This window comes from Balaenoptera ricei, chromosome 4, assembly GCF_028023285.1.
Source record: "Balaenoptera ricei isolate mBalRic1 chromosome 4, mBalRic1.hap2, whole genome shotgun sequence".
Classification (NCBI taxonomy): domain Eukaryota; kingdom Metazoa; phylum Chordata; class Mammalia; order Artiodactyla; family Balaenopteridae; genus Balaenoptera; species Balaenoptera ricei.
In genome coordinates this window covers 153,097,932-153,123,634 of record NC_082642.1, presented here as the reverse complement: position 1 = coordinate 153,123,634, position 25,703 = coordinate 153,097,932, and the positions used below count along the sequence as shown (strand labels likewise).

The following is a 25,703-nucleotide window of genomic DNA, read 5'->3' as shown; positions in this document are numbered from 1 at the left end:
TGCGTCACGGTCCTTTATGCTGGAAGGTGACCGTTCGGTTTGTTTCACCCTGTATTGCGTGGGGATTGTGCGTCCCTGAGTGGAATGTGCATGACGGATGCCAGATATTTTGGGGTGTAAGGGATTCAGTCTAGTTTCACTCAAATCCTCGTGTGAGGTGGTAGAAGTACTATTGATTTTTAAAAATTCTGTTACCCATATTTTGTTTTTCTACAACAGACAGCTCTTTTCTTTGTAGAGAATTGGAAAGAGCTTGGATTTTTGAGTCTGACAGATCTCAGTTCACTTCTGTCTCTGGTGCCTGCTAGTTGTATGACCTTTAACAGTGAACTTGCCCTTTCTGAGTTTCAGGTTTCCATCTGTAAAACAAGGATGCCACCTACCTGAAGGATTGTGAGGATTAGAGATAATTTATGTAAAACAGGTGCTTATTTGAAGCTCTCCATAAATGGTACTATTAGTATCATAACATGCTTATTATTATGTTCAGATGCAACATAGTTTAGACAGATAAATGGTTTATAGTAGGTTTGATTAAATCAGAAAGAAGTAATAGATGCTTATGTGAAAATGAAAGTTCAGGAAATGACTATTAATTTCAAATTTTTCAGTGTAATATTTAATTCACGCAATAGAATAAATGCAGCACATATGTAAGTTGTGAAGCACAGAAACAAAGTGGACGTGATCACACCTCCATCTGTGCTTTTCCCACCTTCCTACCCACCCACCCCTGCATGCGCGTGCACACACGCGCACGCACACACCAGCCCGGCCCACTGAACCTTGTGTTTCACGTCAAAGATGAACTTTTGCAAAACATGAGCCGATTGAGTTGCCGTAAATGTCCTGAGCCCGACAGCCAAGTTCAACTCCATTCTTTCATTAATTCATTTAACAAATACTTCTCATGGAGTCCCTCCCATTTCTAGGTGTGCTTCCCTCCTCTGTGTTTTTGTCTTTCAGAGCCCCCTCACCTGCTGCTTCCTTTCAGTTCTGTACTGTCTCAAGTGTTTAATTCTTGGCATTTCTGTTGTTAGAATTGATACTGTTTTGTAATTTGTTGTAGTCATTCTTGAGGGTAGTCCAGTCTTTTCCTATTTATGTTGACAGGGACTAAAAACTAAGTCATCAAGATGTAATTTCTAGTCAGTATTAGGCCCACCGCTAGTAACTATCTTACAGAGATAGTTACAGATTTTTGCCTGTTAGAAAAGCTGTACTAAATGCCTGTATAAATGCTCAGCCTCAACTACGTCGTGATAAATGGCTAAATTATCTCTTAATTGAGTACAAGCAAAATACAATGGGAGAAAAAGAAGTGTTCAAACACTGCAGCTTCTTCAAGGGAAATTGAATAAGTGCTCTTTCACGTCTGATTTTTTAAAAGTGGGTTTAATGACGCTGTTGTGTGGCTAATGCCGTGGAAGCACATATCCTCCCCTGAGCGTAGGTGCATAATAACGGTATTTAAGCTAGCCTGTGGAAAAGGCCTTCCCTTTCCATTTCATGTGTTTCTCATGTGATTACTTGGACAACCTAATGTAAAAATATTTTGGCTGCAGGTGTCACAAGTGACACACTGGACCCTTTCTCCCTAATGTGTAGGGACAAAAGCAGGTTCTTTGAGACCAGCACTTTTAATGAACCATCTTATTGTAGACACTCAGAATCTAATAGTGTGCCTTTTGGTGAAGTTGTTGAGAATTTTAATGCATTTTAGTTCTCATTCATCACGGCCTATGTGCTCCTAGCGGGAGGGTCTTTAGAAATAGGATTAACTTCTAGAGGAATGCATTAGCCATGCCACAGAAGTAGGCAATGTGCTAACTAGTCTGATAGATTACTCGAACCTTCAAATCCTTCTGGCCACCCCCATCCCCGACTTTTTTCCCTTTATTGACAGCTTCTCATTGAATGGCTAGAAGCATTAGTGTATTTAGGAGTTAGATGTTTTGTATGATCCTAGGCTGATCTCATATTCCCTTTCTGAAATTAATTCGACACTGCTTTACATGTTAATCCGCAAAGGATTGATTTGGAGAAGGTCAGAGCAGTGCAGCCTCAGAAAATGGAAGAAAAGCTCCACTTAGAACAGCTCATTTCAGTTCCCAGACGTAAGCCTAGCTGCCTTTTCATTGTGCCACTTAGACAGCTGTAGGCGCCTTGGACACCTCGCAGAATACATCAAACAGTTGGGTTTGATGTGGGCTGTAGGATCGTTGGACTAATTAAGTTTAGCTTGGTTAACCAATTGCAGTTTGCAAATTGAACAATTGCACTTTGAAAGCTTCTGACACAATAGAACACAGAATCTTCTTTTTGGGCATAAACATTCCCAATAATGGAGTAGTACTTTTTCAAAGAAGCTTATACCAAATCCACAATTTGGAGGTCTCTAATGTAAAGTTCGTTTCATTGGTAACAAAACTCCAGTCTCCTTTATTCAGGGAATTGTATGATGTCAAATACAAGAAGCCCCAGTGTAGCGGGTGGGGAAGGAGGTGGAGTGGGGTGAGGGAGAGAAATACCCCGTGGGTGCAGAATAGGTGTTTGTGAATTAAGAGGTTTAAATTCTTCTTCTTTTTTAAAATTTAAAAATCTTGAGCCATAGTCAAACAAATACTGGAGAACTGATAACAACTATGGTACAAGCAATGGTTTCTAGAAGATGAAAACACTATAAACCCAGAAAATCAAATTAAGGCAAATGTAGTGTCATTTGGAGAAAAGATTCCATTTTATAGGGAAGGGCAGAGAAACCCCAGTTAAGTCCAGACTGAGCAAAGACACAAATACTAAGAGCAGAGTAATTTTAAATGCTAGTAAAAAAGGAAAGTTCAATGTTTATAATCTACCTTTATATCAAAGGATTCCATGTTAGTAGTCTTGTCATTTTGAAAATAATACGGTATGTGTTGCATCCTTTTATCTAATGCTTAATCTTTCATTTTAATCTAATCTTTATCTGTATCAAATGCTTACTCTTTGCTCTGGAAAGTTCCTACGACGGCCATGGTGTAATTCAGACAAACAAGTTTACCCTGAATGATTGCCAGGAAAGAGGAAAGCCAGCTTTAATTTTTGCTAATGGAAGTCTTACTGGGATCTGAGCAGTGGCAACAGCTGACTTCTCTGATCCTTTGCTTCGGTAATTAGTATAATTGTCAGAGTTTTTGAAAAAGGTTGCTAATCATGGAAAAGCAAATATTATCACCTATTTCTCTCACAGGTGTGGATATAAAACAAAAAGCATTAAGTGGGGAGCGCTTAGATTACTACTGGCGGCTGTGGCCTTCCTGCCTTTGGCAATGTCATTGTGATACGTGAGAATGTAGTCATGTTCTGACCCTCATCTGGGGTCAGCTAAGGTCCTGGTGCCTCGCTCGAATGCCAGGCCATCCCTTACACCAGTATATATAGCTTCTGGGCACGTAGTTAAATTTGAGTTTCAGATAAATAAGAGAAATTTTTCGTATAAGTATTACTGTGAAATTTGGGACATACTTTACTAATAAATTATCTGTTGTTTATCTGAAATTCACATTTAGCTGGGCATTCTGTATTTTTATTTGCAAAATCTGGCAACCCTAGTTGGAAGAAAATGAAAGTATAACCTTTTTGGGGGGAAAGGGATAGTATATAAGTTAAACAAGTGATTTTAGAGGGGGAGCCTGGAGAGTCGTCCATTCACCTTCCTACCTTTGACCTGGCTAATACTTTCAAAGGGGTGGGATTTGAGATTTGGAGTGAGAATTCAGCGGCATCCTTCTCCTGACCTAGCTTGTGGGTGTGAAGTGTGTTGGGGGCTGGGGAGGATGAGGACAGGGGACATCAGAGAAAACAATACCTTATTCTTTCTGAGCCTCCTAAGACTATCAAAAATAAGTCATACTCTGGAAAAACCCACACCAACCTAGGATTGGGGGCACATTTTGCCACTAGGTGGGTTTAGGTGAGGGAGCTGGCAGAGTTGAACAGCAAAATTTGGAAGAGAAAATGCCCTCCACGTGAGTATTTCCATTTATACAGGGTTTGAATTTGGGCTTATTATTAAATATATTATTATATTATTAAAACTGTTAAGTTTTCCTATTCGATGAGGAACGTGAAGTTCTTGTTTATTCGCCTCGTTAGGTGAAGGTATTGCAGGTGTTACTAAAACAGCTTGGACCTAATGCATGTATTCTTATTGTTAGGTACTTCCAGATGATGGAGTTTGACTCGAATGCCCTAAAGCAATGAATCATAGATTTAAGGTTTCAATTTGCTTTTTATGTCACTTAATAAGTTGTACATACACATTCTAAGGGAAATTATGAACTGCCTCATTCATTAAACATTTTTCCAACTTGTAATTGTGTTGGCATCAAATTTTGGCAATATTTGAAAGAAATTGGCATATTAGTTGATCTTTGTAAATCTCCCAGTGCTTTTAACTAAAAATGGCATTAGAACCATTGTCTTTAAAATTTGCTTTTTTTACATTATCCCTACTTGGGAAATAAGCAGTGGTGGTAGAATTCTTTCAGGACTCATTCTATAAGTTCAACCTTTCAAGAATGGGTCTTCCTGCTATTGGCATACTGACCTGAAAATCATAAATAAAAATGTCTTTGGAACTCAGGCATGAATGAGATTATTACAGGAAATTATGTCATGGAAGAAATGAAAGTTAGAATAATAAAACATTGGTTGTTTGGCAGTGTGTTTGCATTGCTTAGTATCATAAAGTAGGTTGTACAGAGGAATGCTGACTAAATTTATAATCTGGTAAAAGAATATTCCTAGCTGCAACAAAATTATCCATGAGGTTTATGTATTTGCAAATATATGTATTATAATTTTGCCAGAAAATGGAAATTCAAGACTCCTTGTAAATCTGATTTTTTTGTTTGTTTTGATTTGTTTTTATTTTTGAGAGAAAGAAAAGTCAAATGAAAATTTTAATGATTTTCTTTCTCCATCTTTTCTGTACGGTCTTTCGCTTGCTCTTTTATATATATAATTTCTTATTTTAAACTCACTTATTTGACAAATAGTATTTGTTGAGGAAATAAATTTCTTAACAATTTAAACAAATACTTGGAGTCAAAATAATGAGAGCTACATTTGGGAGCTTATGAAGCCTCACATCACAATTTTAAAACTTATTTTAAAATTTAAAATTGTAAGATATAACTTGGTAGATTTCAGTATTAGGCAGTCCTATTCTGCAACTAATAGTTGATCAAAAGTCAAAGTATAAAGTATAGCATGAATGATATAAAGGATATAGAACTTTAAAATGTTGTTAGTTAGCATACTCTGTGTGTTATAAAAATTGTAAATAATACCATAGAAGGTAGATATTTTCTTCCCTCTCTATGAAATACATTAAGAACCATTACCTCCCAATTTGAGCAGGCTTTAAGAAGGTTAGAGGCAGGAGACACCTACTAAATAGATCTTAGATACAGAGTTGATTGTAAAAGCACTCAGTAGTTTTCACCTTGACCTGACTATGCGAACACCTTGTCCTTTGTAGAAGGACATCTGTCCTTGTGTTCATGAGGCTAGTTATTGTGTCCCTTGCAATTTTCTACTTATGCAGAATGATCATAGTAGGGCGGAAGGAGCTGTCCAATGTTCTAGGTGCCCCAGCCATTTCTAGAATAGTAAAGAATCACAGAGTGTCAGAGAAAGAAGGGGCCTTAACAAGCTGTTCCTCAACCCTCTGGTTTTACAGGTTAAGAAACCAAGACTCAGCGGTGTGTAGTCATCTGTCTCTCTACTCACCTGGTTAATAGACAATCCACACTAGCTGCATGGCTCCCAAATCCTTGTCTTATGCCTTTTCTGCTATCTCAAACCATCTCATGCTGCTGGGCTTCTTCAGGCATCATGTTCAGGAGCATGTGGGAACACTGAAAGCAAGCATTTTGAAAGTTTAGAGATTAATTATTACTATTTTGATTCATTGGTGTCATAAGTGGGAAAGAGGTCTCTAAATTATTTAACTTTTGAACTACATTTCTCTAAGACCACTACAAAATTAATAATATTTTCATACTTAGTTTTATGAGTCAAACCATGTTATCTCCCAATTTCCAGACTGTAAAGCTGAGACTCTGGTTCTCCTAATATTCCAGATGATATGTTCATTATAGAGGCAGTGGGAACGGTATGCTGGCTTAGTAACAATGTGACGTTTGGGCCTTCCTTGCTCCTTAGCCCTTGAGGCACTGTTTCAGCCTACTGAGTGCAGAGGTTTCTGCCTCTCTGGCCTCACCCGACCTGCAGTGGGTTAGTTTTTGAAGATCAATTTCTAAAACTGAGGAGATGCATACTGTTCATTGTCCTGCAAGATAAGCAGGTCACTACTAGCTTGAACGGCGATTGACTAGAATAATAAAAGTTTAAAGGGCTTGGTAGTTATATCATTAAAGGGGTGAAAGTGTGCTCTCCCTGGATAGAATCCCATAAGTCAGGGACTAGATGTTTGGCAGTTGGAAGTGTGAAAACTAGAAAACATTATGAATGGCATTTAAGAGATAATTTGTTAAGATGTAAGACAATTACATTAAATACTCTATGACGTGTACTATTTTAGAGTCTATCACAAATTGTCTTAAATGGGAGCAATCTGTGCCCCATTGCTACCTGGGTCAGCTGTGAAAAGAATATTCAGTTCACAGTCCAAATGTGATTACATTTATGATTTTTGTATACATTTAACCAAATTTTTTGGTTTCAAAATTAAAATTTGTTCCAGTTATCTATTGCTGCAATTCAAAACCACCCCAAACCTTAATGGCTTATAACAGCAACACTTTTATTATATTCTGTAATTTTCTGGGTTAGAAATTTGGTCAAGCCTCGGCTGGGTTATTCTGCTCTGTGCGGTATTGGCTGAGGTCACATGGTGATAATCACTGGTGGATGGGCTGGTCTGAAGAGGCTAAAATGACTTTACTCACATGTCTGTCACCTTGGTGGGGCGGGCTGGAAGGCTGTGCTCAGGTGGAACTATTGGCCTCTACAGAATGGCGGTCTCAAAGCTCTCAGACCTTTTACACGGCAACTCAAAACTCCCAGAGAAAGTGCCCCAAGAAACAGGCAGCGAGCGCCCCCAGTCTCTAAAGGCTTGGGCCGGGAAATTGTTCCACTGTATTCTACTGGTCAGAATATTTACAGAGTCCCCCCAGGTTCATGGGGAGGTGACACAGACCCCCCACCTCTCCATGGAAGGAGTGTTTAGGAATCTCGGCCATCCTTAATATGCAACAAAGCCTTTAAACATTTTAAATGACAGAATGAGTTGATGGAGCTCTTATAGACAGATACGATTAAGGGAAGTCACAAAAATAGAGTACTTACCATCTTCAGGAGTAAGATCTTTTAGGCTTTTTGACTTCTCTTGATGATTGTAATAATAATAATTCTTTAGGATATCGTTCTCCATCTTGATTTCTGGAATCAACCAAAGTTCCCGGGTAGTAAGTAGCCTTCTCAGAATCATATCAATTTCTAGCTGGGAGTCATTGTGATATTTGAGTCAAATGTAATTTAGGGGCACACATTCAGATGTTAACAGTTTGATCTGGTTTCAGGTCTGTAATTGGAAGGTGATAAGACCAGGGTGGGGAATTGGGAAAGGCCAGGGCTACTGTTGTGTAGACACAGGTGTGCGGTTTATACTTCATGCATGTATATGTTGTTTTAGTCAGTAGATTTAAAAAGTGTTTAAATATTGTATAAAATTAATAGTAATTTTTCAAATTACATTGACTCAGGGATGTATAATTTAAAGGGATCTTATGTTGAATATGTTTGGATTTTGGAATTCTATGTGACTAGAGAATAGGGCTGGAAGCCCGCTGGAGATGACAGAGAGAAATGAAGACATAAGTAGACACCTTCTGGGTGAATGTGGGGAGTGTTAACACCCTCTACCTTTCCTTCCCCTTCTCTGCTTGGGTCCTTGGGCTTTGCTCACTATTGGCATCCATGAATTCCATCTCATCAGAATTAATTGTATGTGTATTTAGCTCTCTGCTAGGTTGTGACCAGTTTGAAAATAACGACCATATTTGGTTAGCTCTGTATTCCCTGCAGCTGCGAAGACAACATATAGTAATTGCTCAATAAGTGTTGACTAAATGAATGAACATTGAATTTAATTAAGGAGACTTTTGTCAGGTTTGCTCTTACGCTGAAAGACAATGTACATTCTTTTCCAAAGCCTTCTCTGACTTGGTAAGGAGAGCCCATGATTTGTTACCAAACTCTAGGTGAGAAATGCCATACATAGTGGATATTGATGTGTGGGTGTATATGTATATACTCTGGTTTGAGGTAAATATACCCTTTCAGTTCTTAAATAGCCTATTTCAAAATAAGAGAATGTGGCTAGGATTGAGCCTTCCGTGTGTAGGTAGGGTCCATGTGTCTTCTCCTTGAGTCTGGGTAGGCTCTGTGACTGACTGCTTGGGCCAATAGAGTGTGGTAGAAGTGACACGGTACTGGTTTCTGGGCCCAGGCCTCAGCATATTGGTGGCTTCCACTTCTTGTCTCTCAGAACACTTGCTCTTGAACCTAGTCATCATGCTGTGAGAAAGCCCAGGTAGCTGTATGGAGAAGAGCCGAGTTCCTGGTTCAGCTTCAGGTGAACTCCCAGCTAGCACCAACCAGCCAGCCATGTGCGCTCGCTATCTTGGCAGTAGCTCCTCTACGCCCAGTGGAGCTGCCCCAGCTGACACTACTGCTCACATCTGCCTAGACTGCAAATCTGTGAGCAGATTAAATGACGGGGTTATTTACGTCACTAACCTTTGCAGGTGGTTTGTTATGCCATACTAGATAATCTGAACTGAGACCTATGTGAGCAGCACCGTTATCTGAAGTGCTGGTGGGGACCAGGGAGAGCATGGGTAATGGAGATTTATTTATTTGTTTACTAAACACTGACTGTGCACCTAATATGTGGGCCTGGAACTGCACTGTATCCTGGCAGTGGCAGGAAGCTGTCAGTCAACTAGATTTTCTTGCAGGAGATCTGAGTGGTACCTCCCCATGGCTACCACAGTGCTTCTTTTTATTTATTTATTCATTCATTCATTCATTCATTCTCTTCCCCTGCCGCTTCTTGTTTTGCTCTCCAGTTCTCTCCTTGACTCCTGTTTATTCCACTGACTTGTCCTGGCCTGTTTTCTTCTCTCTCCCTGACTACACTATTTCCTTGAGGGCTGGGGTATATATGTCCAGTGTTTAACCCAGCATCTGACATACTGCAGGCCAGTTGGTGAACATTGTGAATATGTGAATTAACAGCATTGAAACCTCACTTTTATCCAGTGATCCCTCCCTCCTCAGAGGTGCTGCATTTTATTTTCCCAGTGTCTTGGGTCAAGAAGTTATTGACCATACTGAGGGACAGGAATTACCTACCGATCACTCTTCTCTAAGCTGCTTTCAGAGTAGACAGTGCCAGTGGTTGGCTTGTCACCTAGATACTGTTACAAGATTGACCACAAAAATCACTTTCATCTGAATTGAATCTCTGGTTTAGAGTCACAACCATGTGAAAGAGTGGACTAGAATTTTTCTCCAAATTTTTATTATGAAAAAATTTAAATACACTGGAAAGTTGAAGAAACAGTACAGTGAGTACCAGTATATCCAACATCTAGTTTCAGCCATTGTTTATGTTTTGTCCTTTTTTTCTTTATTTGTTTTTTTTCCTTTGGGTGCAACATTTGAAAGTAAGTTGTAGACATCTTTTCACGTCACCCCTAAAGGCTTCAGCGTGCACCTCTTACCAGTAAAGATTTTCTTCTACATAAGCACAATGCCAATATTTCTTATAAACATTAATTCAGTACTATCCATTTTGTATTCAAATCTCCTCAGTTGTCTTGTGTTGCTGCTTATTTCCAACCAGGATGCAGTCACAGTTGTGCATTGTACTTGTTTATTATGTTTCTTTCATCCTCTTAAAAATTACATCAGGGTTTTGGGGAGACCAGGCCAGTTATCTTAAAGAATGTCCCACATTCTGGATTTGACTGTTTTCTCATGGTGACATTTTTGTCCCTCTAGCCCCTGGATTTCTTGTAAATTGGAAGTTAGGTCTAAAAACTTGATTTGATTCAGATTAAACATTTGGGGCAAGAACACTTCATCAGTGATACTGTGTACTTCATATTGTCTCACATCATATTGACCATTCGTAGTGACGCTAAGTTTGATCCCTTGGTGAGCTGCTCGCTTGCCTGCTCTTTCCATCATGAAAGTCTTTTCCTGTAAGTAATCTATGGAACATTACTTTGGCAACAGGCAATATTCTGTTCTCCAGTAACCTTAGTGATTCTTGCCTGAATCAATTCTCTAAGGTTTGCAAAATGGTGAATTTTCTTATCTCTTTTTTCTTCTGCATTTATTAGTTGGCATTATTCTGTAAAGAATCATTTTCAGAGTAGGAAGTTGATATCATAGTCACTCTAGAACAACAAATGAATGACTTCTCTTTCTTCCTCTCTCTTGCTGTCTCTCAGCCAGCACTATGGATTTATGAATTATTATTTTTTAATCAATTATAGTGCTTATCCTCTGCTATGTTGTCCCAGATTTGGCCAGTGGTATCCCTTTCAAACAGATTTCCATGTCCTTTAGACTCCTGCCTCCTCTCATTGTCTTTGAGTGCTTTCTTATTCTCTGGTCCAACAAGATGTCACAGACACACCTTGCACCTGGCTCTAGAATTGACCATTTTTATATTTTACATTTATGTAAGGAACTCTGATTCCTTTTAGTGTGGAATGTTATTTAGAAACCAAGATCTTGGGACTTCCATGGTGGCGCAGTGGTTAAGAATCCGCCTGCCAATGCAGGGGACACGGGTTCGAGCGCTGGTCTGGAAAGATTCCACATGCGGCGGAGCAACTAAGCCCGTGCGCCACAACTACTGAGCCTGCGCTCTGGAGCCCGCGAGCCACAACTACTGAGCCCGCGCGCCTAGAGCCCGTGCTCCGCAATGAGAAGCCCGTGCACCGCAACAAAAGAATAGCCCCCGCTCACTGCAACTAGAGAAAGCCTGGTCACAGCAATGAAGACTCAATGCAGCCAAAAATAGATAAATAAATTAATTAATTAAATTAAAAAAAAAAGAAAAACATTTATTAATATGGGGAAAACACTCCCAGTGTTCTGTTAAGTGGAAAAAGCAGTATATTCAGCTGCTGTCATATGACAGTTTTTAAAAAATATGATGATATATTCACACTCCCACACAATATAGAAAAAAGGTTAAAGGATATGTACCAAAATGCCTTTTGGTGGTAGAATCATAGGTGACTTCGTGTCTTAGTCTTACTTTCTTACATTTCCTATATTTTCTACAATGAGCATAGGTTATCACAAAATCTATTTTAGCTATTGCTAGTACATAGTCATACAATAACACTTAGTTTTTCTATAGTCTCATTTTGTATAGTACTTTACTAAGTTTAATTTTTTTCTAATAGCTTTTACTGATTTTTAAAAAGCATATAGTCATGTGATACGTACATAGTATAGCCATTCAGTCTCTTAATGTCTGTCTACCCTAATGCAACAGAGAATCCCCAGGAGCTAATCATCAACTAGTCACACTAATCGGTGGATCCCTAACTATGGGAAATTATGCCTCCTGGTTGACACCCCTGCTTCCTCATCTATAGCGAAGGTTCATTGTAAGGATTAAAGGTGACGACGGATATAAAGTCTTGACTCAGTACTTGGCCATCGTACACTCTCAACAAACGTTAGTGGTTATTATTGTGAGGATATGTCTCTTGGTACATACTCTCTTGAAGGGTGCAGAGCTCAGCCACCATAGTCTGTGGGCAGGTCACATGAAAGGAAGAGCCACTGACAGCACCCAGGGCAGCCGGTTCCAGGCAGCTGTGCCTAAAAGCAACACCAGTCCTGCATGTGTGTTCCACTTTCCTTATATTTCAAACTCCACACCTTAGATAAAGATCTTCCCGCTTATATGAGAGTAAATGATGAATGTGAAGATGATACTGCTGACGCATAGCCCAGTTATATAGTCTGAAGAGGCTAACTGTGGAAGAATTAATCTCTAGGTTTATCCAGGGAGTAAGGAATCTCTCTGGTAAGCAGCCTTTGGGATGATCCCAGTACTCTCTGCCTTTGGGTGTTCATGCTCTTCCGTAAGCCCCTCTACTTGAGCATGGGCTGGACCTGATGGCTCGTTTTTCACAAATAGAATATGGCAAAAGTAATGGAATGTCACTTCTGAGGTTAGGTTTCAAAAAAGGACTGTGACTTGTGTCCTGCTAGTGTTTTCTCAGCCTCTTTGTCTTTTGGAGCCGTCACTCTGGGAGGAGCAAGCTGATGTGCTGTGAGGAGCCCTGTGACGAGGCTCACATGGCAAGAAACTGTTGTTCGTTTCCATGCGAAGCTGAGGCCTGTTGGCACCCATGTGAGTGAACTTGGAAGTGGACCGTCTCCCAGTCAAGCCTTGAAATGACCATAGCCCCAGCTGACACCTTGCTTGCAACCTGTGGGAGATATTGAGCTAAAAGTGGTCAGCTGAGCCACTCCCAGACTCCTGACCCTCAGAAACTAGGAGACAATAAGTGTGTGTTGTCTTAAGCTACTCAGTTTTGGGTTAATTTGCTGTGCAACCATAGGTACCTAATACACTCTTTAAAGCAATTAAGTATCTTTCCTGACTCCTCCCACTTCACACCTCCTTCCACCTTTGGTTCTTGGGGAAATTATTATAGTTTCTCCACAGCACCCTTATATTTTTTAAAAAAATATTTATTTTATTTATTTATTTTCCTTATTTATTTATTTTTTTGGCTGCGTCGGGTCTTGGTTGCGGCACATGGCATCTTTGTTGAGGCATGTGGGATCTTCTCGTTATGGCTCACGGTCTGCTCAGGTTTCTCGCAGGTTTTCTCTTCTCTAGTTGTGGCACGTGGGGTCCAGAGCGCCTGGTCTCTATAGTTTGTGGCACGTGGGCTCTCTCATTGAGGCGTACAAGCTCAGTAGTTGTGGCGTGCGGGCTTTGTTGCCCTGCGGCATGTGGGACCTTAGCTCCCCGACCAGGGGTCGAACGTATGTCCCCCACATTGGAAGATGGATTCTTTACCACTGGACCACCAGGGAAGTCCTGAGCACCCTTTTATTTTTTAAATTTTTCATCAGGGCACCAAATGCCTTTCCTGCCTATTTCTTCAACTTTCCCTGTGCTTCCAGCCCAGTCACCACTTTTTTGATGTGTTAGCAAAAGATGATAAACTGACTATTGCTGTCATTTAATCCCTTTCTTTGGAGACCTCCCCTGTGCCTTTCAAAAGTCATAGAGAGATGTGGCTTCATTGTGATGTAGGCTCCAGAGTCATGGTCTGCAGCCTGCTTTCTTTGTCCCTTTGTCACTTCTCAAGGAGTTAGTCACCTTCAGGAGCCACACTTAGAGTTGTTCTCTGTGGGCCAGTGCAGTGAGGCTGTGACCAAGCCCGCTCTCCAGTCTCCTGGCCCCAAGCTCTCCCCATCACCACCTGCTGCAAGTTGACCTCCTGAGATAAAATGGTGGAGAATTCTCTGACCAGAGTGTGCAAAACTGAGGAGCGAGACTCCTGGATTCTGGTCCCACCTGAGCTGCAGCTTTGCTGTGTGAACCAGAACATATCTATCTAGTTTCTATGTCTGGAAGGTCCAGACAATAATAACCACTATTTTCCTCTTTTTAAACAGAGCTTTGGGGAAAGATTTCCTCTATAAGTTCTAGAAAATGAGTGTTTAATATTTTAAACCTGAGCGGCATGATTGTACAGTTTGCACACCGTAACAGAAGCCTCCATTGTCCCTAGACCTGTGAAGCGTTATGGGGAAAATAGCACCTCTCACCTCAGGAAAATATTTGCCAATTGAAAATTAGTTTCTCAAACGTTGCCTCTTTATTGTTTTAGCTCTTACTTAATGAAGTGGACGTTCGGTGATGAACTTCTCAATGCTCTCCCTGTGGCCATTGGCCTATTCACACCATTCCTGGCTGCACTAAATATCTCTAGTGCAGAGAATTAAGTCACGGTAAAAGTATACTCTGGATTTTACCAAGAGGTCACGGAGAGCCCCTCTTCCCTTGGCAGTCAGCAACAGTGTTATTACACTTCATTTATCTACTTGGGAGGACTCGGGAGGACCAGATGGGCCCCTGTCTGCACTCATCAAGAGTTAATTTCTGAGTGAGGTGCTGTGGTCATGAACAAGTGAAGAAGGTACCGCGGTGGTCCTGCCAGACAACAGGGGCCCTTAATTAGCAGCAACGTTCAATCAGGCTGCTTAACCTGCCATGGGGCTTAGGTGGTCATGTCCTTCATGCGGCCGCCCATAAACGTAGAACCCACAGCCGGGCTCAGATGTCTGTGTGGCCTGAGATGAGGAAGACAGCACAGACCCGGGCCTGACACAGGTCCAGGGGATACCCAAGCATTGCTTTTATTTATGATGGAGTAGTGAAGGTTAACCGAGAGATTTTTTTCCCTTTAAAATTTGGAAGCATCTTTTTGTCTTTCCCTACTTCATATTTCCCAAGCTGGACATCATGCTGACTTTCTTTGGTATTAAAAGCAACCTCTTGTTGCCCTGTTTCTGGCATGGCTGAGGTCTCAGAGTGGATGTTGCGATAGATCGGTGTGGTTAAAGTCAGAATACCTCACTAGGTCTGAGGCCTGTTTTCATCTCTCCTCATTGTAGTTTGGTCAGCTGCAAAATGGAGGCGGCTCTGCCCACCTCCCAGGCCAAGCTTTTAGGAAGATCAAATATAGAAACTGTTTGTAAACTGTCAAATATTATTCAAATCTTAGGTGACATTATTGAATGTCAGGATTGGGTTGCTTTGAGTTGACTCTTTCATTATAGCCAAGGTAAGTATTTATTTTAATGGTCACATAGAGAATACCAAAACTTGGTGGTGTTGGTAGATGCCTTATATTTTCCTAGAAATTCTATTTAATATTGCCACATTTAATTGGTAGCAAATAAACATAAGTACTTCTTTAAATTCTGGCCGAGAGACTCTAATGCACGTTAAGGACCATTTCAGACAGAGGGGATCAGTGTGGGAGGAGATGTAGCAGGGGAGGATTGCTTAGCTCAGTGTGACTTCTCATTTAGTCATGAGACCTTCCAGGCACTGTTTAAGAAACTGAAGGTGGGCTGTTTCATTTCATCACTTCAGTGGCTCATGGCCAGTAATTTTGGGATGGTCCACCGAGTCCTCGAGTAGATCCCTTGATTACTTCTGGGCGAGCGAGCCTTGCTTCTGTTGGCTTATGACAAGCCTAGCGTCTTTGCTGACTCAGATGAGTAACTGGATTTACTTACCTCAAGTGGCTTGAAATTCTTTCTGGTGATCAAATAGCCCACAAAACAAAAGTGGAGGCAGCTCCCCATGCCCTTGTTGGCGATGCAGAGTGTATTGCGAGGTGTTTAAATGAGTGGCAGTTACAGCACCTGCTGGGAGCTTTGCACTGAGCTGGGGGACCGCCCAGGAGGAACTAATGGGCCTCGTGGAAGGCCAGTGGAGCCTCGGCCACGGGAAGGGGTTGGTACAACACACATTCATTTAAGGTGGAAATGCTTCGCATTTTAAATGTTACTGTACATTTTAAGCTGCGTTCTTTATTTACCTGGCAGATTGGAGAGTGCTATGTCTTGGTGTAATGAAGCATTATGTTGGTATAGCAAAAATGAAACTGCCCTCCTGACAGGAATTCAGTCTCACTAGAAGCCCATGGTCTGGTGCAGGGGATCGCCTGGGAGTGGATGTGTGTGTGTGTGTGTGTGTATGTGTGCAGGCGTTGTTCCTGATGGGGAAGTCGAGACCAAATTGCCCATTACATTGCCTAATTCCACCTGATGTTTTCCTGAAATGAATGTTGGATAGCAAATCCTTCCCTGTTTGTGGGCTTTTTTTTTAACTTCGGACTTTTTTTTTTTACTTGTGTGTTTTTGTTTGTTTTTTCCCTACTTTTGCTTTGGAAACATGGAAATGATTTGTGTAGAATTATTTTGATGAAGAGAAAGGAAATGGTGGAGTAAATCAGTCACCAGATAGTTATTGCAGCCAAAACCCATTGGAGCTGAAAGCTGCTGCAGCATCAGGAACCTTGCTCTGGGCCTGGTGGGCATAAACTGGAACCTTGGCAATAAACTTCTGGACACAAGGTCACCCTTTGCCAGGGTTTCTGGAATCCAGATTTAATACTGCACATTCTTCCTTGTTTTGAAAGGAGAAGGCATTACTTTAAACGCTGGGAAAATCTGTTCCATCCTGAACATGGAAATATTGATGCTAGACAGAGAATATGGAGAAGGAAACTGTGGGCAGTTCATCTGCCTGGCTTCTGGCCAACAAGTATGAATCTAGTTCTCTAAGGTTGTGCTTTGAACTCTTACATCAAGAAGGCCATCTTGTCGTTGGAAGACGGTGTTCCAAATAGCTACCCCTATGGCAAGCTCTGGGTGCCTTGGGCTGAGTCCCTAGCAGTGTGTTCTGACCTGTCTTCAAGTGACATCCAGCTCGCTGTCGCCATGGCAACCAATGTTAGGTGCGGGATTCACTTTTAGTTAAAGGTACAGGGTTAGGAACTCGACTCTTCTTTTTCCACATCATTCATTTTCAATTTAATCATACCCATATCTGTACCTGTGTCTGGATCTCCAAAATAAGAATTAGAGGTCACATTTTGGGTTCTTGGCCATGTTAATTCCCATTTTATTTTTCAAACACTCCCTGAAATAACTAATACACGACTGCTTACTAGTCAAATGTGGTTTGCTGCTCAAAATGGTCTACTGATTCCACCTTTAAGAACTGTATAGTGATGGTACCTCTTTCATGAGATTATATTATATTGAATTACAGTGAGGTGAAAATGAAAAGGTAACCGAGTTCTATTGTAAATCTGTTCTATCACGGTTACTTGATTGTTTTGTTTTTGTTTTTTTGAATTTTATTTTATTTTTTATATAGCAGGTTCTCATTAGTTATCTATTTTATACATATTAGTGTATACACGTCAATCCCAATCCCGCAATTCATCCCACCACCACCACCCCTACCCCTGCTTTCCCCCCTTGGTGTCCATACGTTTGTTCTCTACATCTGTGTCTCTATTTCTGCCTTGCAAACCGGTTCATCTGTACCGTTTTTCTACATTACACATATATGCATTAATATATGATATTTGCTTTTCTCTTTCTGACTTCACTCTGTATGACGGACTCTAGGTCCATCCACATCTCTACAAATGACCCAATTTTGTTCCTTTTTATGGCTAATATTCCGTTGTATATATATACCACATCTTCTTTATCCATTCATCTGTTGTTGGACACTTAGGTTGCTTCCATGACCTGGCTATTGTAAATAGTGCTGCAGTGAACATTGGGGTGCATGTGTCTTTTTGAATTATGGTCTTCTCTGGGTATATGCCCAGTAATGGGATTGCTGGGTCATATGGTAGTTCTATTTTTAGTTTTTTAAGGAACCTCCATACTGTTCTCCATAGTGGCTGTATCAATTTACATTCCCACCAACAGTGCAAGAGGGTTCCCTTTTCTCCACACCCTCTCCAGCATTTGTTGTTTGTAGATTTTCTGATGATGCCCATTCTAACAGGTGTGAGATGATACCTCATTGTAGTTTTGATTTGCATTTCTCTGATAATGAGTGATGCTGAGCAGCTTTTCATGTGCCTCTTGGCCATCTATATGTCTTCTTTGGAGAAATGTCTGTTTAGGTCTTCTGCCCATTTTTTGATTGGGGTGTTTGTTTTTTAAATATTGAGCTGCATGAGCTGTTTATATATTTTGGAGCTTAATCCTTTGTCCGTTGATTCGTTTGCAAATATTTTCTCCCATTCTGAGGGTTGTCTTTTCGTCTTGTTTATGGTTTCCTTTGCTGTGCAAAAGCTTTTAAGTTTCATTAGTTCCCATTTGTTTATGTTTGTTTTTATTTCCATTACTCTAGGAGGTGGGTCAAAAAAGATCTTGCTGTGATTTATGTCAAAGAGTGTTCTTCCTATGTTTTCCTCTAAGAGTTTTATAATGTCTGGTCTTACATTTAGGTCTTTAATCCATTTTGGGTTTGTTTTTGTGTATGGTGTTAGGGAGTGTTCTAATTTCATTCTTTTGCATGAAAGGAACACTCCCAAACTCATTCTTCGAGGCCACCACTACTCCATTGTTCTTAAAGTTTAGTACGATGCAAAGAATAGTGGCAAGGGCTTGATTTGCACTTGTGGATTTGCATCCACAGGGCAGGAATGTGTGTGTTAGCTGCATCCCTCACCTGCTTGGACACTAAATGACTTCTGCAAGCCTCAGTTTCTTCATCTGTAAAATGGCAATAACAATGGCAACTTTTCAACTTTTTCTAGTGATGAGTAAATAAGACATCATCAAAAGTGTAATGTAAACATTAGTAAAATACAAGGCAAATGTTAATTGCATATGTAGAGAATATTTGTGGCAGAGAAAATATTACATGATTCCGAACCCTGTTTCATTTTCCTCCTGGGCACACAGACCTTCTTTCAGCTTGGTTGGTGTTGTGTGGGTGGCCAGTGGATGGGATGGACATGAAGTATGCATGTTCCCTCCAGGCCTGGCCCAGAAGAATCTCCCACTCTCCCTTTCTACTGTGATTTTGGACGTCATGTGGGAAAATGGTGGTGTCAGAAGTTGGAAGAGGCCTGTCCCTGAGTCACCACTTGGAGGAGAGCCATCTGACTAGTGCCATTGCACTTGGACTTGTGCCATTGCACTTGGAGTTGTTTAAGCTAATATTAGCCTACCCGGATTAATCACAATTTTGGAAGAGAATATTATTTGCTACTGTTAACGTATAGTTGTATTTTTATGTATCTTGTGTTATACATATTATAAATATAACGTTCTGTTGTTTAAGGCTATTTATATCATATTATATATGATATTAGTATGAAAAGTACAAATGAAAATCAACCTATTTGCTATTTTTAATATAGGACATAATTGCTCACAGTGAAGCAAGTCCATATCTTAAGTTTTACTAAATTTTTGTATGTATCTTTTTTTAAATATCAATTTATTTATTTATTTATTTTCGGTGCATTGGGCCTTTGTCTCTGCGCATGGGCTCTCTCTAGTTGTAGCGAGCAGGGGCTCCTTTTCATTGCAGTGCACGGGTTTCTCATTGCGGTGGCTTCTATTCTTGCAGAGCCCAGGCTCTAGGCCTGCGAGCTTCAGTAGTTGTGGCACGTGGGCTCAGTAGTTGCGGCTCTCAGGCTCTAGAGCATAGGCTCAGTAGTTGTGGTGCCTGGGCTTAGTTGCTCTGCGGCCTGTGGGATCTTCCTGGACCAGCACTCAAACCCTTGTCCCCTGTATTGGCAGGCAGATTCTTAACCACTGCGCCAATTTTTGTACATATCTTGACCAACAAGGGAAGTTAATAGACTCAGTGAGAGGTGAATTCCTGCTAGAAACATTAATGATAATGAAATAATATTAACTGCCATTGATTAAGCACTTACCATATGGCAGGAATGTTATGCTAAGAACTTTGCAGACATGATAGAAATGTGCCTTGAAATGAGACTTTTTTTTCCAAATTATTTTCATACTTGTTAAGATTGAATTATGAGATTAAAGCTTGTTTTTTCCCTTTCGAGATTGTCATACCCCCTTCCCCATTGTTATAATAGAATGTGGCTCAGATGAATTGAGCTGGGAGCTAATTACATATGAGAAATCTGATTTCTAAGATGTCATAGGGCAGGCCACTACTAAAATCAGTTTCTAGCAGATTGTTGCAGGTTGAAAAATTACATGTATCTCTGTTGTGAACTGGGTGTGTTTTGGCTGGTGTGCACAACAAGAATAATTATTCAGGGCGCATTCATGGTTTAGCAGTGACTTACCAGTCTGTTCTTTAATTTTCTTGTGTAAATATGTCCAGCCAAATATTGTTTCCTGACTGTTGCATCCATCTGAATTAAGCATCCAAGCACAATAGCCATAATATAAATTTCCACTGAGGCAAATGCTGCCAGTGATGATATGGCCACAGCAGCTACAAATGCTTTACGATGAATTGACTTCAAGTTTTGAATCTTTCCTTCAGCACCATTCTCTACTCCCAAAAGTAATGGGCAGAACTCACACCCCAAAGTAAAGAAATTGCAGCCAACACTGAACTTAACATTCTTGGTGGATTCCATCATAACTGGGCTTGTGTTCTGAATTTGTGTGAGTTAGGTGGTATTAAGATGACAAATGATGGAAAAGGAATTTTCAGATTACTGTCTCATACTTGAGGTGAAGGAAGCTTTCTGAAGACAGACATCGTGGCTGGGAACCCCATAGCCCGATCCCTTGGGTTCAGGTCCCGGCCCTGCCACTTACGTGGATCTTTGTTTCCGTATCTGTAAAGTGGAAATAATTTTAGTGCCTTTCTGCCTCTTTGCTATCCAGTAAAAATGGTATTAATAACCGTACTACCTCCTAAGATTAATGAGTCATTTCTGTGAAATGCTGAGACTGGTACGTGCAGGGAGTGAGCATTCTGCCGCTCGTGTAATCGTTTTTCTACGACTGCATCTGTTCCATATGCAGTGTCAATTTTCACTTTATCAGAAAACTTGATATAGATTCTCTCTTTTCTCGGCTTATTATACAAATATCTATTGTTTTGTGTGTGTCTGTTTGTTCACCAAGTATTTATGCAGTACCTGCTCTATGCTAGGTATGTATCTACCTGCTGTATGTGCCAGGAGTGTATTCCAAGTATTTCCATGTCTGTATTATCTATTTCCAGTAGGAGATCCTCTGCTGTGGTGACCTCTGCCACGTCAGCATGGAGTCTTGCGCACCCTTTAGGCACTCACCATGATCCTCAGTTGATGTAGTCGTGGGGTCAGTCTGGCCTCAGAGTCTGTGGGGTCATTTGGGCTCAAGATGACCTGTCCAGAAATTGTTAGCATGTGTTCTCTGCAGCTGATACTAAGCACAATCAATAAGTATGGAAATGAATTGTATGAAACTCAGACACCCTTCAGTAGGAAGAAAGATGGCTGTACTTTCCTCATGAGGCTATTTCTAAATGTTTACATTTTACTGTAATTAGTTGTTCACAAGCAACCCTGTGATTTGGGCTAGTTACTGTACTGCCATGTTTCCAAATTTGAGAGCTGAGACTTTGGAAACTGGAGTGACTTCCTGAGCCTCTGGGCTGAATCTGGGGCTCTGATTCATAGGGTTCAGTTTTTTGGTCCTTGGAAATCTGGCAGATCCAAATTAGAGTTGTATTGGACCCTGTTGGCACTGCTAGGGATAGGAACCTAACTGTTTACAGATCGGAGAGGTTGGGGAGACTGTACTTTATTAGCACAAGCTGACCAAAGTGTGATAATGGGGACAAACCTTGGGGAATGTCCCCCAGTCCCCTGCTTTAAATATCATCTCTAAACCGATGGCTTCCAAATTTGTATCTCCAATCCCTCCCCTGATCTTCAGATTCTCACATTTATTTGCTGACTGGATATATGAATAAACTATAATTAGACTTAGATATCTAATTTTTGCATTTCCAAGAGACATCTTAAAATTGCTTTGCCCCAGTAATCGAGATAGTGTCTGGTGGTATAAGGGTAGAGGTATAGATTAATGGAACAGAGTAGAGTCCAGAAATAGACTCACATTTATATGGCCAATTGATTTTTAATAAAGGTGCCAAGGTCATTCAATGGGGAAAAGATAATCATTTTAATAAATGATGCTCGAACAACTGGATATCTGTATGGAAAAAAGAAGCAAATCTCAACTGATACCATACAGAAGAATTAACTCAAAATGGATCATAGACCTAAATATGAGAGCTAAAACTCTTAAACTTGTAGAAGAAACCATAGGAGGAAAAGTTTATGACTTTGGAGTAGGGAAAGATTTCTTAAGACATAAAAAGCATGAATTGTAAAAGAAAAAATGTGATTAAAATGGGCTTAGTTTCGGGGGCTTCCCTGGTGGCACAGTGGTTAAGAATCCGCCTGCCAATGCAGGGGACACGGGTTCGAGCCCTGGTCCCGGAAGATCCCACATGCCACGGAGCGACTAGGCCCGTGAGCCACAACTACTGAGCCTGCGCGTCTGGAGCCTGTGCTCCGCAACAAGAGAGGCCGCGATAGTGAGAGGCCCGCGCACTGCGATGAAGAGTGGCCCCCACTTGCCACAACTGGAGAAAGCCCTCAAGCAGAAACGAAGACCCAACACAGCCATAAATAAATAAATTAATTAATTAATTAAAAAAAAATAAATGGGCTTAGTTTCATCAAAAAAAACTTTTGTTCTTTATAAGACACAGTTGAGAAAACAGGCAAGCCACAGACGGGGAGAAAATATTTACAAAACATATATCTGACAAAGGACTTGCAGCCAGAATATGTAAAGAACCTTACAACTCAGTATTAAGAAGACAACCCAGTTTTTCTTTTTTAAAGGCAAAAGATCTGAAAAGCCACTTCACCGAAGAAAATATATGAATGCCAGGAAGCACATGAGAAGATGCTCAGTATCCGTAGTCTTCAGGAAAATGCAAGTTAAATTACAATGAAATATACCATTATGCATCCATCAGTAGGGCTAACCTAGCAACGGATGATACCACGTGTTGGCAAGTATGCAGAGAAACTGGAACTCTCATATGTTGCTGGCGGGACTGCAAGAGGATGTAGCCACTTCCGAAAACATTCTGGCAATATCTTACGAAATTAAACATACACTCACTATATGACCCAGCAACAGTACTCCTGGGGATTTGTCCCAGACAAATGAAAACATATGTCCCCACAAAGACTTGTATCCAGATGTTCATAGCAGCTTTATTCATAATAGCTCCAAATGGGAAACAACCCACATATTCATGAATTTGTCAATTGATAAACAAATTGCTGGAATACTGCTCAGCAAGTTAAAGGTGCAGAATATTGGTACATGCAACAACATGAGTGGCCCTCAGAAATATTATGCTAAGGGAAAAGTCATGGTGCTTACCTGCCTGGAAGTCCTGCATGATCGTGTGTCCCCCCTGCCCCTTTCTTCCACACATACATGCACATGTGGGTGTCAGGCCTCCGAAATGGCAAGCACATTCCCTACTTCAGGTCCTCCCCTGTCTAGACAGTTCCTCTCCCAGATATCTTTCCTGCTCTCACTTCCTTCAGGTCTCTGCTCACATATGAACTTTTGAGAGAGGACTTCCCTAGCCATCCTTTATAAAATATCAAACAGCATCCACTACTCCTTCTCTAACCCCCTTACCTAATATATAATGTATTTATTTGCATATTTGTTTAGTATCTGCCTCCTTCCAGAATTAAGCCTGTTGTATTTACTGTTGTATTTCTTGGTCCCTAGAAACTAGTGTTAAGTTTATAAATTCTCAAGAAAGAATTGCTAAGTAAACAATGTAAATGTACACTATTCAGAATGCAGGCACAAGGATATGATGAGACTTCAGATTTTGTGTGCCCTGTCAAGATACATGCCACTGCATTGTGTTAGCAGCTTTCCCTTTGCTTTTTCATTCATCAGTGTGCTGGACAGGCCCTGACTCTGTTTAGGTTTGAAAAACTGATGAAATGCACACCAGGAATGAGTGCAGGTGCATTTAAGACCTCATTTAATGTGTTAAAATGGGAAATCCTTACATTTTTGCAAAGGTATTAAGATAGAGCTTTTTACACAAGTAACTACTTAAATAATGTATAGCATACTGATTATTAGTTAGTCTTCCTCGTGCCCCTGCCCCGTTTATACAAATAAAAATATAAGGCAAAACTAGGAGAAAATAATTCTACTAATATTTATAAAATGTTGGACTTAAATGTTATTAAAAGAACTGTGTATATGGAACCAATACTGTTTACTGGCATTATCACTCCATTCTGTTGCAGAAGATTTGTTTGTTAGTTTGTTTTAATGCCAGATTAGATTTTAGACATAGCACAAAATACTGCCTTTGAGTGGCACAGCCATAAATTATGTAGGGATAGTGTTAAGATCAGATTGCTGTGGTAATATCTTAAATAGTAAAAAGAAACATGCCTTTGCGAATCAGAAAATTTTATAAATTCAGGAAATCGATCATCTGACTAATACGTCATTTGGAGAACTGACCTAGATCTACTGACATTTATCATGTCTCTTCTGTATCTATTGAGACAGTCACATGATTTTCCTCATTTGCCCACTTGTGATGCATTACATTGACACATTTTTTTCTGACGTTAAACCATCCTTGCATTTCTGGGATGAACACTAGTTGATTATGATGTATTATACATAAGATGCACCATTGAATTCAGTTAGCCAGCATTTCATTTAGGATTTTCACATCTATGTTTATAAATGAAGAGGGCCTATTATTTTGTTTTCTTACTTAATTAGAATTGAGATTATACTAGAATCATGAAACGAATCAGGCAGCTTTTCCTCTTCTTCTAATTTGTGGAACATAATGGAACGTTTTCAGAGTTATAAATTGCAGCTGTTTTGAACCCCAGTTGTGCTTGGTTTACTTAAGCCACCAAAATAGTTTTTAAAACCTTGTCCTTAATTAACCTTTTAAATTAAAAAGATACTTTTCTAGTTTCACTGTTTTTCTTTTTTCCAGTGAGTGACCTGAATTAACTGTCCAGTTAATTTTTAATGAATATTTATTTCACTCATTCATTCGACATTCATTTAGATTTATTAGGTATTTGCTCTGCACAGGGCATTATCCCAGGCACTGGGGGAGAAATGAATGGCAGGAGCCATGCCCTCATTTCTTCCAGAAGGGAACCAGAGCTCACTCACAATTTATTACTATCCCAGGCAGCACGTCTCATTCTGTGAAAGGAGGGGGTTGAACCACTTGGGATATCTGTGTCTCATGAAATAGTAATTTTGGATATTTATTGAGCTGTAAAGGAGTCATGGTCCCAAATTTTCTAGGTTCAGTTAGAAATATACATATCATTCATTCATCAGATGTTTAGAAAGTACCTGCAGTATGCTTGGGAGTGTGTGTGGTATAGAAACTGAAATCGACTTCAGTAGTTTGTGTCAGAGATTGTCAGTACTTTGGAAGATGCATATTGTCATCATTTCCTCCCATTTTGAATATGTTAAAAGTGTGTTTGAAGGTATCAGCTGCTCCGGAGGGGACCCCTGTGTTCCCTTGTCCCTCCACCCCCGCTCTGCTCACGAGCATACAGATGTTTGTCATTAATGAGCACCATCCATGCCTCTTAGCATAGGAGGAGATGCATTCTATCTTTTTTCCCCTGTTTGCAGCTCAGGTGTGTTGACATGCCATGGTCACCATGCTTTGTGTTTTTCAAAAAGAAATCAGGGGTCTCTAAATCCTTAACCTGATGCCTTTGCCAGAGAAGCAAAGTCAATTTAATTGGATGTCTTCCCTTCCCTAGACTGACTCATTCCCCAGCTGACCTTTCAGGGTTCCATGGCTCTAAGTATCATCTCCATGATAATGGTTCCCAAATGAGGACCTTGCCCAGACCTTCCTCTTCAACTCCAGACTACTGTTTCGATTCACTGGGCTGTCCGGTAGGCAGCTCACACTCGCCACATCCAAACCCAGCACCTGATTCCTGCCCCCACCG

General features: G+C 40.5%; 1 protein-coding gene across 1 annotated transcript in view; it reads left to right on the top strand.

Moving 5' to 3' along the window:
- Positions 1 to 25,703, top strand: part of HLCS (holocarboxylase synthetase) — a 195,038-nt gene that overhangs the window by 131,214 nt on the left and 38,121 nt on the right. The gene's annotated exons all lie outside the window — the stretch shown is intronic.